This window comes from Canis lupus, chromosome 1 (genome assembly GCF_048164855.1).
Source record: "Canis lupus baileyi chromosome 1, mCanLup2.hap1, whole genome shotgun sequence".
Classification (NCBI taxonomy): domain Eukaryota; kingdom Metazoa; phylum Chordata; class Mammalia; order Carnivora; family Canidae; genus Canis; species Canis lupus.
Genome location: NC_132838.1, coordinates 118,792,217 through 118,811,124, shown reverse-complemented (window position 1 = coordinate 118,811,124; position 18,908 = coordinate 118,792,217). Strand labels below are relative to the sequence as shown.

At 39.1% G+C, this 18,908-nt stretch overlaps 2 long non-coding RNA genes across 13 annotated transcripts in view; one reads left to right on the top strand and one right to left on the bottom strand.

Annotated features, from left to right (window-relative positions):
- The window catches only part of LOC140607452 (uncharacterized), a 298,278-nt gene that overhangs the window by 93,478 nt on the left and 185,892 nt on the right, over positions 1-18,908 (bottom strand). For 5 of the 12 annotated variants that reach the window (XR_012009477.1, XR_012009463.1, XR_012009496.1 and 2 more), the window contains one exon: positions 3,354-4,089. The exons of 1 other annotated variant lie outside the window; for it this stretch is intronic. This is a non-coding gene — a long non-coding RNA (uncharacterized lncRNA). Of the gene's footprint in view, positions 1-6; positions 114-3,353; positions 4,090-18,908 lie in introns of those variants that run through there. 6 more of the 12 variants (XR_012009466.1, XR_012009484.1, XR_012009501.1 and 3 more) reach the window with 4 other exon arrangements.
- LOC140607513 (uncharacterized) overlaps positions 11,155-18,908 on the top strand; it is a 32,999-nt gene continuing 25,245 nt past the window's right edge. Inside the window, exon 1 of the long non-coding RNA XR_012009512.1 lies at positions 11,155-11,238. This is a non-coding gene — a long non-coding RNA (uncharacterized lncRNA). The remainder of the gene's footprint in view (positions 11,239-18,908) is intronic.

Here is an 18,908-nt window from a genome sequence, read left to right as displayed (position 1 = left end):
AAGTGTCTGTTTCCTCAGCTGGAAAAAGTCAAAATAACCCTCCTACCTTGCAGAGGATGAAATGAGGGAAAGCGAGGAACTGGCTTCATGTGGTATCTGGCATCGAGTGGGTGCTAGGGAGAAATGTAACAAAAATTCTTTTCCGTTTGGGGACAGTCTGGTATAATTTTTTTAAAAAATGATGTGATTTAGGCTTCACTTATGTCTGGTACCAGCCCCAAGCAGTCACAGACTAGCTAGGTGACCTCGTGAGGAACACTAAGCCCCTCTGAGCCTCGGTTTGCTCCATAACAGGGGGCTGACCATACCTGGCTCACGGGTGTGGTTTAATGAAATAATGGGTGCCGGGGCTCCCAGCACAAGGGTCACCTGATACACATTAGTCAGAAGCAAGAATTTCATCTCCTTCATCTGCATGAGCCCAAACCCGAGGAAGAATCTGAACACGAATGCTGTTCTCAATCAACGAACATTTATGGAAGGAATGAGAGGCCCAAAAGCGTGATAGATATGTGTTCCTTTTATAATTTGTTTTCTTTATGGCTTTGGACAAGAGGCCTTTCCCGGGTCCCAGCATTTTCAATCTACAAAATGGGAGGAAATGTGCCAACCTCATTGGGTTGCTTCCAGAATTAATCCTTTAAAAAAAATATAAGTATAGGGGGGCGGAAAGCATGCCGAATTATGAAATAAGAAGTATTTCAGAAATTCAGGTACTTATTTCAACTGGAGTAATAATTATAGATTAAAATTATATATGACGTTTATCATAAGCCATGTTTTTTACTTGGTCAAAATTTATTGGTAAGTTTTTTGCTTGATCCCAAATGTATCTGCCTTCTTAACCTGTGGAGGCCAGCCACCTGAGGGAAACCACGATAGCTGTTTTTACATCAAACGTGCAAATTTTAACATTTCATTTTAAAAAATTACAACTTTTGCACAAGTAGTTTTAAGTGTCTGGAAAGTTAATATGCAGTTAAAAAGTAAAATTCCAAAGTAAATTTTTAGGGACTGCAAAGCATTGGAATAAACAGACTAAGCTGACTTATGTTTGAGGCAGAATGGTAAAGACGCATTAAGCAGATTATAATTTGTCTTTACAACTGTCTTTTCATGCGAATGCCTTCTATATGCATAGCCCATAATAATTATTTTACCTGAAAAGAACTTAGAAATGAAAACCACAAATAATATTTGTTTGGCCCCTGTAGGACACCTGTCCCTGCTGGTAGAAATTCCCTGCGGGGGGAGCCTGCTTCTCCCTCTGCCTGTGTCTCTGCCTCTCTCTCTGTCTCTCATGAATAAATAAATAAGTCTTTAAAAAAAAAAAAAAAAAGAAATTCCCTGCAGCCAGAGGTCCTCCTAGGGCCACACCAACCGTGCCCATGGGTAGTTCATATTCCCAGGGCATTGCTTTTCCAGCAACAGGTAGCATAAGGGATGGGTACCAAATAGGGACTCTTCGTGAACAGCCTTAATTCTGAGCTCCCTGGTGAAAAGCCTAGCACAGGTTATATTAGTTTCCCAGGGCTGCTGTAAAAAAGTTCCATCACCTGGGTGGCTCAAACAACAGAAATTTATAGTCTCCCAGTTCTGAGGCTAGAAGTTCTAAATCGAGGTGTTGGCAGGATTGGTTCCTTGGGAGGGCTCTCAGCCTGTCTCGCATGTCCCTCCTAGATTTGGTAGTCTCAGCCGTTCCTTGACTTAGAGGTGGTGTTCTCTCTGTACCTTCACATCTGTGAAGCCCAACCCCCCCCCCCATTTATAAAGATGCCAAATTGTATTAGGGGCCACCCTAATGACTTTGTCTTAACTTGGTCATCTGCAAAGACCCTATTTCCAAGTAGGGTCAACATTCACAGGTACTGGGGTTGAAGACTTCAACATCTATTTGGGATGTAGGGAAAACTGTCAAGGGACACCTGGGTGTCTTCATGGTTGAGCGTCTGCCTTTGGCTCAGGTAGTGATCCCAGAATCCTGGAATCGAGTCCTGCATCTGGATCCCCAGAGGAAGCCTGCTTCTCCCTGTGTCTCTGCCTCTCTCTGTGTGTCTCTCATGAATAAGTAAATAAAATCTTAAAAAAAAAAAAAACTGTCAAGAGTTACTGGTTTTGAAGTCAAGTTTCCAAGGCTGAGGCTAGGCAGGGAGCTGATGTGTGTGGCTGGAGGCCCGTTGCCAGACCTCCCGGGAGGCAGCTGGCAGAAATGCCATGCGCCTGGTCTGCCCATTGGGCCTGCAGTCTTGGAAACTGGGTGTGGCTGGTCTGTGGAGAGCATGTCGCTCTCTCAGGGGCTGGGTTCCATGAGGCAAGCTCTCAGGACCACTGGGAAAGAATCGGAGCACCCATTTATTGACAGAGACCGCTCACAGGGAGAATGAGACCATGATGCTGGGGTCTACGTGACACACACATTGTCCTTCCTCCGGCAGACACACAGCTGTGGGGAGAGTGTGGATTCACGTGCTTCAGGACAACCTGGTCTGGTCCCCATCCCCACAGCAGGTTTAGCCCTGCCCAGAGGATGAGGTGCCTACAGGGGTCTCTCATGGTCAATCCCTGCCAACCTTGAGTGGACCAGACATGCTTGGAAGACACACGTCTCTTGAGATCTTCCTGGGAACCCTCCCTATTCACAGGCTGGCTCTGAAGAACTCAGCTTTAGTTCAATTCCTGTAGATTTCACCATTTCGCTCTGAGGTCATTCGGGTCATCATTTCCAGGTTCTTGAGGTACCTCACTACGGTCCCCAACTACATGCCCACAGCCCTTCTGAGAACACACTTGCCTTAATTCTCTCTTTGAAAAAATAAATAAATAAAACCACGGCACCTGGCCGGCAACTCTTGATCCTGGGGCCATGGGTTTGAACCCCACGTTGGATGTAGAGATTACTTTAAATATATAAATAAATGTAAACAGCCTACCTTTTATAAACAAATAAATAAATAAAACCCAACCTTCTGACTGTGGCATCCTATTCAGTGCCCCTCCTGGACAGTCTCTTTTGTCCCTCACAAATAGAGGCCACCCAGACAAGCTCCACCAGACCCACATGGCTGGCTCTGAGAAGTGCTGGCAGTGTGCATGAATAGCCAGGAGGAATGGGTAGTACTGTAAGATTTCTCTTTTTTGGACTGGCACATTTATAGCTCCTGAAAAAAGGTCTGCAACTAGATCATTCCTCTTACGCTATGTGCAAGGTTCAAATAGATCACTGATTCCAATTATACTTCAGTGAAGCTGGAAAAAAATAAAGATAACTAGAGATATTTTTAAAAGGTCACTGATTTTTTCAAATGACAAGACAACTATACACACAATTTTTTTAAAAGTTTTATTCCAAGATCAGTAACACATGCCTATTAATATGTAATCGTTTAGGGGTAAACAAGTTTTAGCAATATGGATCATGCTCCGACTTAGAAACCACTTTAAAATCAACATTCAAGATGAGGAGTTGAGATCATGGAAATAAATAACTAAATAACTTACTAAACAAGAGGTGATCCCTTTAATCTAGTCCCCCTTTGATCCACATCTAAGAGTGAATATCTCGATCTTTCCTGTCTTGTTGAATACAATTAGCACCTGATCCCTGCTTTTTAAGTTCAGACTCATTTCCCACTTATATCTCTGACACCTCCCTACAGCCTACGTGACTTCTCTGACACATTTGCCAGATATTGGGGCTCTGTGAGGAACAGAAATTTCTTACTCTTACAATTTGGGGATGTTAATAGACTTTTGAGAGGCTTGACATGTAGATAGAATCTCTGGCAAAATAAAAATAGAGTGGAAAAAGTCATTAAAATAGAATTATCACTAGTTTTAAAAATAGGAATATCTCAAAGAAGATTCCCCCAGATACCGGTATATTTAAAGATTTTTTTTTTTTAAAGTGTGGCTGTGATTCTGTGATGTTTGTATATAACAGCAGAAGCTGCACAGCAGATAGATCCCCTTTAACCTGCCCCATAGAAATGGTAAATTCTATGACCAAGACAAAGGATGCAAAGCTAAGAAGACACCATTAGAACTAAGAATCTGTATGATCTCACCTGTGAAGAGGCCGACAGAGGACTCCTGAAATACCAAACAGAAAGGCATAGAAGTTAAGAGCATGGGGCTTCTGAGTCACAAAGCCCTTGATTTGGATCCTAGCTTCCCTCCTTTCCCCTCATTACTGCTCCCTAATTACTATCAACTTCAGTTTTCTCATCTGCAGAATGGGACCCATTACAATGTTGTTAAAACAACTCAAGAACACAATGCCTCCAGAGTGCTTAGTACAGTGCCTGGCACATGGTAAAATGCTCTAAATTCTTAGCCCAGCCAATGGCCCTACCCATCAGCAGAGCCAAGCTGGTGACCCAATCTTCCCAGGGAGCTCAGCAGGCCAAGTTCTGCCTGGTTAGGTCCCTGACCAACAGGTATTACCAGCCATAGAGCCTGTTCTGCAGCCTTGTCCTGGCAGGGAAGCAGATCTGAAGCCCTATCTACTGTTGAATATAGTCCCCCCCTCTAGCCTAGCCTGGTGGTGGCCTGGTGGAACACGGGGTGGCTACTTTGCCCGTCCTAGAGTCCACTTACAGTAGCACCTCAGTAGAGCAGCACCCAGCGAGAAATTCCATCCACATGCAGCGCCAAGCCAATGGCCCTCTCCGACTAGAAACCCACTGGGCAGTTCTGCCCAATTCAGGTCCCTGACCAGAGGGCCATGCCAACCTTTGAGCCTGTTCTGCTACTTACCCAGGCAGAGAAGCAGGTTCATGACCCTACCTACTGCTGAGTATAACTCTCATTCCCACCTGACCAGGAAGCTTAACCAGGACACCCAGGAGACTATGTGGCCCATCTTACAGCCCAGCTTGTGGTGGCACCCAAACAGACAGCTCAGCCAGTGGCACTGCCTGGTGAGGGAGCTCAGTGGACAGTTCTTCTGATTTGGGTCACAAGCCATGGAGTCTGCTCTAAACCCTGCCTGTCTAGGAATCAAATCTGAAGCCCCTCCTGTGCCTGACTGGAGCCTCCAGCCCTATCCAACTAGGAAAACTAAACATAACACCTGGGAAAATGCATAGCCCATCCTGCAGCCCCACTTACAAAGGCACCTAAGCTGAGAGCCTCGCCGGTGGCCCTGAACATCTGCAGAGCCAAGCCAGTGGCCTCATCTGGCTAGGGAACTTTGTGGGCAGTTTCTTCCAGTTTGGGTCCCTAGCCATCAAGCTTTAATGGCTATGAAGCCCATTCTGTGGCCACATCTGGACCAGAAAATAAGTATGCAGCCATGCCCAACTGCTGAATGCAGTATTCAGTCCCACCTGACCAGGAAGCTTGACCAGAGAATGTGGGCATCCTGTAGCTACACCTAGACAAGGAACCAAGCCAGCAGTCCTATTTCATCTGCTCCCAAACAGGAGCATCCCCCGACCTTAGAGCTTAGGCAGTGGTGTCACCCAAATAAAGACCCCTAATAGCAAGTCCCACCTGACCAAGGATGCTACCACTTGACTCATCCAGAACCCAAAACTAACCTGACTAGGGAAGGACTATCTGCCAAAGCAAACCTATAAAGTCTGGAAGAGGAGACAGCTTACTCAAATGTGCAGATAACAATTCAAGGAATCAAGAATCAGGAAAATATGAAATGATCAAAGAGAAACTAATAATGCTCCAGTAACTTACCCTAGAGAAATGGATATCTATAAACTGTCTGATAAAGAATCCAGTATGATCTTCTTAAAGAAGTTTAGTGAACTACAAAAACATACAAACAACTGAGAATTAAGAAAACAGTGAACAAATGAGAAAATATAAACAAAATGAGAAGTGCAACAAAGAAATAGAACCCCCCCTCAAATTCCAAACAATAATCCCATACTATGACTGCACTAAAGAATTCAATATCAAACCTGACCAAGCAGAAGAAGCAGTAAGCAAGAAAACAGATTCATTTGAAAGCATCTAGTCAGAGAAGAAAAAAGACAAAGCATGAAGAGTGAGGAAAGCCACTGTGGGACTAGCCACTATATCCTGTGGGACTAATGGAATATTACCATCAAAAGAAACAATATACATGTTATGGAAATCACAGAAGGACAGAAGAAAGAGAAAGGGACAGAAAGTATACTTAAGGCAATAATGGCTGAAAAACTCCCAAACTTGGAGAAATAAATGTAAATCTGGATTATAAGGCCCAAAGGACCCCAAATAGGCTGAATTTGAAAAGAATGACACCAAAATACATTATAATCAAATTTTCAACAAAGATGAAGAGACAATCTTGAAAGCAGCAAGAGAAAAGCAGCTCATACAAGGCATACGAGGGAACCCCCATAAGATTGTGGGCAGATTTATCAACAGAAACTTTGCAGGTCAGGAGAGAGTGGGATAATATATTCAAAACATTGAAAGAAAAAAGAAACCTGTCAACCAAGAATACTACCCTAGCAAAACTGTCCTTTGGAAACAAAGGACAGAAAAACTTCCTTGAACAAACAAAAGCTGAAGGAGTTCATCACCGCAACACCTGCTAAATGACCTTCTTCAAGTGGTAATAAAAGGGTGCTGATTAATGTCATTAACATATGAATGTATGTAAAAAACTCACTGGCAATGGCAAATATGCAGCCAAAGGCAGGTTCTTTAATATTGTACTGATGATGCATAATTCACTTACAACTCTAGTTTAAAGATTTTTATTTATTTATTTCAGAGAGGAGAGAGAGTGCACGAGCATGAGCAGGGGGAGGGGAAGAGGGAGAAGCAGACTCCTTGCTGAGCAGAGAGCCCAGTGCAAGGCTTGTTCTGAGGACCTGAGCCAAAGGCAGATGTTTAACTTACTGATCCATCCAGGTGCCCCACAACTCCAGTTTAAAAGTTAAAAACCAGACTCTTAATTGTAAAGAACAAACCAGTGGTTGCCAGAGGGGAGGTCAGTAGGTGAATAGGTGAAATAGGTGAAGGGAATTAAGAGTGCACTTATCAAGATGAGCACTGAGTAATATATAGAATTGTTGAATCATTATATCTTACATTTGAAACTAATATAACAAATGTTAATCATACTTGAATTTTTTAAAAGTCAAAAACTAAATTTACTAAAAATAACCATAACTACAATAATTTGTTATAGGATACATAATATCAAAACATATATAAATTGTAACATCAATAACCTAAATGAGAGAGGGGAGAAGTAAATGTTTAAAGTTTATGTATACTATTGAAGTTGTTACCAGTTTACTGTAGGACATTGTTATGTATTTTATGCAAGTCTCATTGTAATCACAAAGGAAAAACCTATAGTAGATACACAAAAGATTATAATAAAGAAGCCAAAGTATAAAGCTATAAAAGGGGATCCCTGGGTGGCTCAGCAGTTTATCGCCTGCTAAACCTGGAGTCCTGGGATCGAGTCCCATGTCGGGCTCCTGGCATGGAGCCTGCTTCTCCCTCCTCCTGTCTCTCTCTCTCTCTCTCTCTCTCTCTCTGTCATAAATAAATAAATAAGTCTTTAAAAAATATTTTTAAAAAAGCTATAAAAGTCATCAAATCATAAAACAAGATAGCAACATAAGCATGAAACAATAAATATACAACACAGAAAAAAGTTAACAAAATGGCAAGAGTATGTCCTTACTTATCAATAATTACTATAAATGTAAATGGATTAAATTCTTCAATCAAAAGACATAGAATGGCTGAATGTATAAAAACACAAGGTCTAACTATATGTTGTCTGTAAAGGATTTTATCTTTAATGTCACACAAAAACAGAATGAAGGGATAGAAAATCATATTTCAAGCAAACAGTAACCAAAAGAAGGCAGGAATAGCTTGTTTAAACCAGACAAAATAAATTTTAAGCTAAAAATGGTCAAGAGGGACAAATATAATTTTATATAATGAGAGGTCAATTCATCAAGACAAGGTCACAATTGCAAATATTTATGCACCACATCAGAATACCTAAATACATAAAGCAAATATTAACAGAACTAAAAAGAGAAAGAAACAGCAATATAATTATAGTTGGGGACTTTAATAACCCACTCTCAAAATGAATAGGCCACCCATTCAGATACTCAATAAGGAAACAGCAGCTTTCAACAATGCTATAGACCAAACAAACCTAACAGACATATACAAAACATACCATGTAGCAACAGCAGCATATGTAATTCTCAAGTGCATATGGAACATTTTCTAGGATAGATCCTATGTTAGGTCACAAAATGAGTCTTAGCAAATTTAAGAAGACTGAAATCCTTCCAACTATCTTTTCCAACCACAATGGTATGAAACTAGAAATCAATAACTCAAGGAAAGCTAGAAAATTCACATACACATGGAAATTAAACCACAGACTCCTGAATGGATCAAAGAAGAAATCAAAAGGGAAATTAAAGAGATACCTTGAGATGAATGAAAATGGAAACACAACAATCCCAAACTGTGAGATACAACAAAAGCAGTTGTAAGAGGGAAGTTTATAGTAAAAAATGCATACATCAAGAAAAAAACCCTCAAATAAACAGCCTAACTTTACACTTAAAGAGACTAGAGAAAGAACAGACTAAGCTTAAAATTAGCAGAAGGAGGGCAGCCCGGGTGGCTCAGCGGTTTAGCACTGCCTTCAGCCCAGGGCATGATCCTGGAGACCCAGGATCAAGTCCCACATCAGGTTCCCTGCATGGAGTCTGCTTCTCCCTCTGCCTGTGTCTTTGCCTCTCTCTCTCTCTCTCTCTCTCTGTCTCTCATAAATAAATAAAATATTTTTTAAAAATTAGCAGAAGGAAATAAATAATAAAGATTAGAATAGAAATAAACAAAATAGAGAACAGGAAAACAATAGAAAAGATTGACAAAACCAAGGGTTGTTTCTTGAAAAACTAAATTGACAAATCTTTAGCTAGACTAACCAAGAAAAAAAGAGAGAGGGCCTAAATAAATAAAATTATAAATTAAAGAGGAGACATTACACCTGACACCACAGAAATAAAAAGGATCATAAGAGACTACTATAAACAATTACATGCCAACATATTGCACAACCCAGAAGAAACAGATAAATTTCTAGAAACATATAACCTGAATCATGAAGAAGAATAAGACTGAATCATGAAGAAGCAGATAATCTGAACAACCCAGTAATGACAAAGGACTGAATTAGTAATCAAAAACCTCCCAACAATGAAAAGCTCAGGACCAGATGGTTTCACTGCTGAATCTTACCAAACATTTAAAGAAGAATTAACAGAATGCCTGGGTGGCTCAGTGGTTGAGTGTCTGCCTTTGGCTCAGGGCGTGATCCTGGGGTCCTGGGATCGAGTCCCATGTCAGGCTCCCTGCATGGAGCCTGCTTCTCCCTCTGCCTGTGTCTCTGCCTCTCATGAATAAATAAATAAAATCTTTTTTAAAAAGAAGAAGAATTAACATCAATTCTTCTCAAACTCTCCCAAAAAAATCAGAGAGGAGGGAACACTCCCAAACTCAGTTGGAGAGGCCAGCGTTACCCTGATAAGGATACCACAGGAAAAGAAAAAGATAGGCCAATATCCCTGACAAATATAGACACAAAAATTCTCAACAAAATCCAAAGTGGAACTCAACACCACATTAAAAGGATCATACACTATCATTAAGTGAGATTTATCCCTCCTCTGCAATAATGGTTCAACATACCCAAATCAATAATGCAATACACCACATTAATAGAATGAAAGATAAAAATCATGTGATCATCTCAATAGATGTAGAAAAGGCATCTGACAAAACACAACATTTTTTTTTTGTAAATAAAAACTCTTAACAAATTGAGTATGGAAGGAACATATCTCAACATTTTAAAAAAGCCATATACGACAAGTCCACAGCCAACATCATACTCATGCTGAAAGGCTGAAAACTTTTGCTCTAAGAAGTAGGTGACAACAGGTACATGAAAAGGTGTCAACATCACAAATTGCCAGGGAAGTGCAAGTGAAACCCTCAATGAGGTATTACCGCACACCTGTTAAATTGGCTGTTAAAAATAAGAGAGAGGGCAGCCCGGGTGGCTCAGTGGTTTAGTGCCGCCTTCAGCCCAGGGCGTGATCCTGGAGACTCAGGATCGAGTCCCACGTCGGGCTCCCTGAATGGAGACTGCTTCTCCCTCTGCCTGTGTCTCCGCCTCTCTCTCTCTCTTTCTCTCTCTGTGTGTGTGTGTGTGTGTGTGTGTGTGTCTCACATGAATAAATAAATAAAATATTTTTAAAAAATTAAAAAATAAAAAAAAATAAGAGAGATAACAAGCATTGGCAAGGATGTGGAAAAACAGCAACCCAGGTGCCCTGTTGGTGGAAATGTGAATCCTGTATGGAAAACAACATGGAGGTTTCTCAAAAAATTAAAAGGTGAACTACTATGATCCAGCAATTGCACCACTAGGTATACATCCAAAGGAAATGAAGTCACTATCTTAAAGAGTTAGCTACACCCCCATATATATGCACAGCGGCACTATATACAATAGCCAAGATATGGAAACAACCTAAGTGTCCATCGATGGATCAATGGACAAATATGGTATATATAAGAAAATATTATTCGACCATAAAAAGGAAGGAAATCCTGCCATTTGCAGCAACATAAAAGGGCCTTGCAGGCATTCTGCTGAGAAAGACAAAGAAAGACAAGTACTGTATGACCTCACTTATATGTGTGATCTTAAAAAAAAATAAATAAACCCATCAAAAGTGAGAATAGATTGGTGGTTTGAAGAGGGAGGGGGTAGAGGGTGAGGGAAAATGTGAAGGTAGTCAAAGGGTACTAACTTCTGGTCATAGATAAATTCTGGGGATGTAATATACAGCATGGATACTACCATGAATAGCACTGCATTGTATATTTGAAAGTTGCTAAGAAAGCAGATCTTAAAAGTTCTCATCATGGGGGAAAAAATTGTAACTATGTGAAGTGTTAGATGTCAACCAAATTTATTGTGGGGCTCCTTTTACAACATATACAAATATGAACCATTATGTTGTACACCTTAAACTTACACAATGTCATATGTCAATTATATATTTTAAAAAACTGGAAAAAATGTTCAAAATTCTTTAGCCATCATCAACTACATCATAAAAGGTATGTTCCACTGGTCTATTATGGTTCAAGTCAACTACGGTGGCTGAAATCCAAGGACACTGGCCTCTGGCCTACACTATGGCTCTGGGACCCGAGATTCAGGTCAGCAGGGCCTCATCTCCATGTGAACTTTTTTTTTTTTTTTTGAGGTGAGGGAGAGGGAGAGAGAGAGAATCTTAAGCAGGCTCCATACCCAGCCACACAGCCCGTGGTGGGGCTCGATCTCACAACCTGGAGCTAGAGACCTGAGCTGAAATCAAGAGCCAGAGGCTTAACAGACTGAGCCACCCCGGCGCCCCTCTGTGTGAACATTTTAAACCTTCGATGTCTTTACCGCTTCTCTGACTTTGCATATATTCTTCCTGTTATATAAACACTATTTGCCTATTCAATGTCTCCACTCGCATATATAATAGTCAAGTCAAAACTAACACATCTGAGGCCAAACTCCTGAAATTCCCCTCCTAACGTGCCCTGCCCACAACATTCCCCCAATCAGTTAAAGGCAGATCTTAGCCCCAGTGCTCAAGTGAAAAAACCTGGAATCACTCTTTATCTCAAACTCCAAATCCAGTTCATCAATGGATTTTGTCAGCTGTCTTCAAAATACACTCAAAGTCCTGGGTGGCTCAGTGGTTAAGCATCTGCCTTTGGCTCAGGGCGTAATCCCGGGGTCCTGGGTTCAAGTCCCACATCAGGCTCCCCTCAGGGATCCTGCTTCTCCCTATGTCTCTCCTTCTCTCTGTGTGTCTATCATGAATAATAGTAATAATAAAAGCCCCAATCAGATTTCTGCCCAGACTCCTCAGGGTTATTCTCAGTGCAGCTTGATTGGATTTGTGATCAATTAAGTCAGATCATAACCCTTCCACTGGTCAAACTCTGCAGGGGCTCCCTGTCTTCACCAGAGTAAAATCTATTTATGTTGAAGTCTTTTTTTTTTTTTAAATAGATCCCATGGGTATTGGAAACCATGTTGAAGTCTTAGATTTATCTGTTTATTATACTGTTGTTGTGTTTAGTACCCTGCTGTGGTTTTGGGGAGGCGCTGGTCATTGCCTGTGGTAAATAATAGTGGTAGAAATAGGACTGACTGGGTACACAAGAATGATAAACAGGAAAGGGGGGAGAAAGTATGCAGTCAAATCTGACAAAAATGTTTCATTGCAATAATTCTCCCACTTTTTCACTTAGAGAGGCCTCCCTTCTCCAGAGATGTGATGAATATTCAGTTGAGATTTTCATTTGCTTCTGTCGTATAGGGTGAACACTTTTTTGTCCTCTGCCACCATCTCTAAAATGAGAAGATCTCATGAACCCTTTGCTTCCATTGAGCCAAAAAGGCTTTAGAGAAAAGGGGTGGAGCAGGAATGGGGGATGTCATTTCCCTTTTAGATGCCAGCCAACCTCTGCACGCTAAAATAAGTCTATATAATACTGACTACCAACATATTTATTCTTTACATGTATACAGAATCAGGAAAATACAATTAATGGATATTTGTTAATCGATAATTATCTTCTTTAAGCTAGAGTTAAGATAAACAATCTCTAACTATCGATGACTTTTAGAATGATATCCAACAAAAATTTATCAGTTCATTCTGAACACCTCCAGTAACTGGTCAATAGAAAGAGAAATAGAAACTGGCCTATTTTTTTTTACCACTTTTAGAAGTCTCAAAGACAGACTTTTATTTTAGCAGACCCTCCAAAATATATAAAAAATTCCCTTTTCAACGTTCTTAAATTACAAACTCATCCACTATCAGAGAGACAAATTTAAGAGAAAATTGACCATGCTGTTTACATTAAGAATGGAAATAATTGCACTTATTTACTTTTAAAAAATGTAACTGGAGGGGGGAAACATTTTTGAACAACAACATGCTAAGCAGCATCTCATTATTCAATTATGATGATATCCTTATAAATCAGAAAGCTCTTTAACAGGCTGAAAGATAAGGTATTTCCCACACAAATAAGAATTTTAAAATAGATATTCAAACAAAGCTTCTTTAGTCATCTCAACACCAGTTGGGGACACATGGCTTAATTTTACATATAAGCTGAGTTGGGGGGTATGACTAGTTGTATCTTGCTTCATATTAGGTTTTTTAATACTTTGGGAAAAGGGGAGTTTTTACATCTCTTTAGGCAACTGGCTACATGGAGGGAAAACAGTGTCCAAATGTGAGCTTGCTGGGTGCCCTTCTCAGAAGGAAGGGAGCAACCAAAATCGGCCTCAACCCTAAAGGAAGATCCAAACTGGGGTCGTCAGTCACTCTTGTTTTTATCCAGACATTGCTTATCCAAAAACAAGCTCAAGGCCAAGACTGGATCCAAAAGTCTTCTCAATTCAAACAAAATCTTTTTGATCAATTTTTATCTTTCAGTGTGAGCCATCAACCTAGAGACAGAAGCTTGAAAGATCTTGTACAAAGTAGAGTTTCTTTGCCTTTATGCTAGATTTTCCTCTCTTAAATACTCATACCCTATATTCCAGGTTTCAGTGAACAAGAACATTTGTGCCACAATTTGAGGAACCCTGATCAGATCCCCCTCTGTCCTTGCCTTGTCTATTATGGACCTGCCATATGCACTTTTCTCCATCTGTATCTGTCAAATGCAAGTCACCTCCCAACGTGTTCCCAGCTTGATGGCACACTGGCCCAGGGCACCCAATGACAGCTGGACCTGCATCCCTTCTGTGGGTTAGCATCACTCAGTGCCTACTCTGAACAGTTCAGATGACCCCATCTTATCTACTGGTTGGTCTACTCCATTGCTCAGTGAAGCCAGCCAGAAATCCCATGCCTGGGAAGGCCTTGGTGCCCTTTCCAAGCCCAGAGTTTCCCATGCTCTGTGACCTCCAGATTGAGGATAAAGATGTTAAACCAAGGTGACTCTCCTGACATCAGTAAGGCTCTAGATTGTTCACCTCTATCCTTACGATTTTTTAGCTAGCTTTCTATACATGCCAAGACATCATCCCTCACTCCCATTGGAATGAAATTTTTAAAAACATCATCTACATGAAGTCTTCCCAATGACTCCCTCTTGAGCCCTGCAGCTGCTTGTAATATGTAGGAACATCCACTCCATCTGATTCTTTCCTTCCCTCCCTCTCTCAACCCCCCTCCCGGTTTTTCTTCAATGCTTTTTAATGTGCTAGGAATAATTGCATGCCTTATTTCGTTAATTCTTAACTTAGAAAATCTTAACCTTATGTCATATTGGTTTCAATTTCTTTGCCTTTTGTTTTTGTTGTGTAAGAAATAAAACATTACCACTAGAGGCAAAGTCCGCATTTTCTTCTTCCATCCCAACCTCTATTTCTCCCCTTAGCGATAACTGAAAGTTGGTGTGGATCCTTTATTTCTTTTTTTTAGTGGGCTCCACACCTAGGGAGGCTTGAACTCACAGCCCTGAGATCGTGAACTGAGCTGAAATCAAGAGTCAGACACTTAGCTAACTGAGCCACCCAGGCATGCCGGTGTGTGTCCTTTCTTTTCACATTGTCCTCTTTATAACTTCTGTATATATTTTTAAGGAATTTATAGTACTATTTTTCTTACTTTTAAACCTTGCATTTTGTCATATTGTACACATTGCCATTCAACATGTTCTTCATCAATACATTCTCAAAATTTATCCATATTGATACACATAGATATAGTTCAATAACTTTAACTGTTTTATATTAATCTAGTATATAAAATATATCAGTTTTAAACCCATTTTAAACACATACAAAAAAAAAAAAAAAAAAAAAAATAAACACATACAACACAGGTTATTTCCCATTTTTTACCACTGCTAACGGTGCACAATAAAGACCCTGATAATAAAGACCCTTATGCAGTGTTCAATACCTCAAGGGTTTATAACTAGGTTTAGGATGGCTGAGTCAAAAAGAGTATTATTCAATTTTCAATAGATTTTGCTATATGAAGTACAACGGGCTGTTCTCATTTGTACTCTGGCTTTCAGGGTGACTTCTTATCTCTCCAATAGGTTTCAAACACTTATCAGATTTTTTAAATATATATACAATGATGGATGTGAAGCATTTCACATCCCTGAGTTCCCTGATTACTGGTGAGTTAAGCATCTTTTCCCATGTATACTGGTCACTAAAGCATCCTCTTTGGATCATTGTATCTTTTTCCATTTTTTTCCTTTTGGGCTTTTAAAAAATTTATTCTGGATATAAGTCTTTGGCTCATTATGAAGGTTTAAAAATAATTTCTGAAATGGCCTTGAATTTTAACCTTAGTTTTGATGACTTTTGTTCTTACAAACTTTATTTTTTATTTTGGTCTGATTTATAAATTATTTCCTTTAGATATGCTTTCTGGGTACTTCTGTCTTAAGAATATTAAGATAGCATCCTCTATTTCCTACCAAAAATCTTCAAGTTGTATTTTCCTTATTTTGGTCTTTAGTTCATGTAAAATATACTACTATATATAAAGTAAAGTAGAGGTTCACTTTTCTTCAAGACAAGTCATTCTGAAGGAAAAGAACTAAGCAAAACACTTCCATTTCACGTAATTGTGGACTAATTCCTACTAAACCTATCACAAAGGACAATTAGAGAATCTAGAAAAATAAAATAAAATCTACTTGAAAGCACCAAAGAGGGGCACTTCAGCTCAGTGGTTGAACATCTGTCTTCGGCTCAGGTTGTGATCCCTGGGTCTTGCTTGGGATCAAGTCCTGTACCAGGCTTCCCTCAGGGAGCCTGCTTCTCCCTCTGCCTGGGTCTCTGCCAGTCTCTTTGTGTCTCTCATGAATAAATAAATAAAATCTTTAAAAAAGAAAGAAGAGGGATCCCTGGGTGGCGCAGCGGTTTGGAGCCTGCCTTTGGCCCAGGGCGCGATCCTGGAGACCCGGGATCGAATCCCACGTCAGGCTCCCGGTGCATGGAGCCTGCTTCTCCCTCTGCCTCTCTCTCTCTCTCTCTCTCTCTCTCTCTCTGTGACTATCATTAATAAAAAAAAAAAATCTTAAAAAAAAAAAAAAAAAAAAGAAAGAAGAAAGAAAGAAAGCACCAAAGAGTTCCACTATGATAATAAAGAATTGCCAGGATAGGATCTGGGAAAGGATGAGGACCCTGGAAGTAGAGCACAGCATCTGGGGTCACTTTCCTCCAGGAGATATTTGTCAATTCTGAAGTGGAAAACTGAGAATCCAAGAGGTGAAGCTATAAAGTTGATAGACTTGAGAGTGAGCGGGATGTTCAGTGTTCGGACCTGGCAAGTAAATAAAAGATGAGTAAGGCCCCATCCATTTGGCTTGAGACCACAAAATCCATATCCTGGGCATAAGTATGAGCCATAGGTAGACCCTGGTAAGGACTTCTATTTAGCTACAAATCCTCTTAAGCTGTGAAATTTTACTAAAGTAATCCTGAATGGGTAGTGTCTTCATTTGTCTGACACAAGTAAGAACAAATCTATTCTAGACTAAATTAATATGATCTTAGGTCTCAAAACTTTCTATAAGAATATTGAACATACAATGTCTGAAACACAATAAAAATAACCAGGCCATAAGAAAACAAGACAATATGAAATTTAACAGAAATAATAGTCAGTGGAAACAGAGAAATTCCAGATACTGAAGCTGTCAAACACAAATATTAAAATGCTCAAGCAGGTGAAAGATAAGATTTGAAAATTTCAGCAGGGATCTAGAAACAAAAAGAAAAAGGAAATCCAAGAATTGAAAAATAAAATAACATGAGTTAAGAACTCAGTGGATGGATTATTCAGCAATCTGTGCAGATAAAGAAAGAATTAATGAATGAGAAGATAAAGCAGAAGAAAATATTTAAATGTAAGCATGGAGAGATAATTGTTTGGAAAATTTTGAAGAGAAGATAAGAAATGCAGAAGACACAGAAAGAAGACCTAACACACCAGTAATTGAAGTCCAAGAAGACAGAATGATAACAATGACGAAGAATTCTTCCCAAAAAATTTTAAAACATCAACCCATCAACTCAAGAAAACTTAAGAACAATGAGCATAAGTATGAAGAAATCCATACCTAAACCAATCATAATAAAACTACTAAACCAAAGACAAAGAAAAAAATGTTAAACTAGACAAAGAAAAAAGATAGATTGCTTTTAAACAAGCAAAAGTTAGTCTAATAGATGACTTCTCATCAAAAACAATGAACCCAAAAGACAGTGAAATACTATCTTTAAAATGCTAAAAGGGAAGGACTATGAGGCTAGAAGCCTATTTTCAGCAAATTGGTCTTCAAAAACAAAGGTGAAATAGAACATTTTCATACAAACAAAAAGAATTTAATTTCAGTAGAGTTACACTAAAGGAAATATTAAAGAATATTTTTCAGACAGTAGGAAAAATAGCCCCAAATGGTAGTCTGAAGGTGAAGAAAGGAAGAAAGAGCAATATATATGTGCTAAATCAAAATGTATATTGGCTGTCTTAAACATAATAATACTATATTGTAGGGATTGCATTTTATATAAAGAATCAAAATATTAGGCAACAGTGGCATGTAAGCCAGTAAAAAGGTAAAAAGAGTTAAAGAATTCTATGATTCTTATATTTTTCTGGGATGAGATAAAGGTATTATTAAATTAGAATTATATAAGTCAAGTATACATATTGTAAGTAAACATGTATACGTATATTGTAAACAGTTAAGGATAAGCACCTTAAAGTTGTTTAAAAGAATGTATAACATTTAGGCTAACTGAAGAGGAAATGGAATCATAGAAAACATTTGATTAATCCCAAAGAAAGCCCAAAATGGGAGAAGAGGAATATAGACCATGAAGGACAAAGAGAAAGTATTGGGTAAGGTGGCAGACTTAAGCCCTGATATATCAGTAATGGAAATAATAATATAAACAGATTAAATGTTTCCAAATTTAAAAGACAAAGACTAATTAAAATGACAAAGAGGCATTGAATCTTTTTTAAATCTACTGTATGTTGTTTATGAGAATTATATATAAAACGTAAAGATACAAGAAAGTTGAAAATAAAGGATGGAAAAAAGATATACCCCTCATACACTAACCAAAAGAAAGCTGTATGGCTATGTTAATATTAGTAGATTAACAAAGGATACATTAAGGCAAAAATCATTACCATAGATAAATATGAAAAATTCATGATGATACACACTTCAATTAATGGGGCAGAAGAAATCATTCTAAATTTGCATGAAACTAATAATAGGCTCAGAATATATAAGAATTTGAAGGGACTCTGAAGGGAAATAGACAAAATGACAATCATGGTAGATTTTAACACACTTCTCAGTGTCAGGCAGACAAAAAATAATCAGTGAATGTATAGATTTGAGCCACACAATAAAATTTCGGCATAATGAAAGGGTACAGAACACTGCATTTGACTCAAGAATGCACTTAAAGCAAGTTTCAACTGTTATCACTAGATGTCTGAAATCACAGAAGATGTTTTGTCATCATAATGTAAGCAGACTAAAAAGTAATAAGAATAAAATGACTAGTGGAGCCCCTGAGTGGCTCAGTCAGGTAAGCATCTACTTGCAGCTCAGGTCATGATCTCAGGATCCTGGGATGCCTGCTTAGTGGGGAGCATGCTTCCTCTCCCTCTCCCTCTGCCGCTCTCCTTGTTTGTGCTCTCTTGCTCTGTCAAACAAATAAATAAATCTTTAAAAAAAAAAAAGAGAATAAAACAACTAGAAAATTCCTATATGTTTGAAAATTAATGACCTATGAGTCATAGAAAGAATTA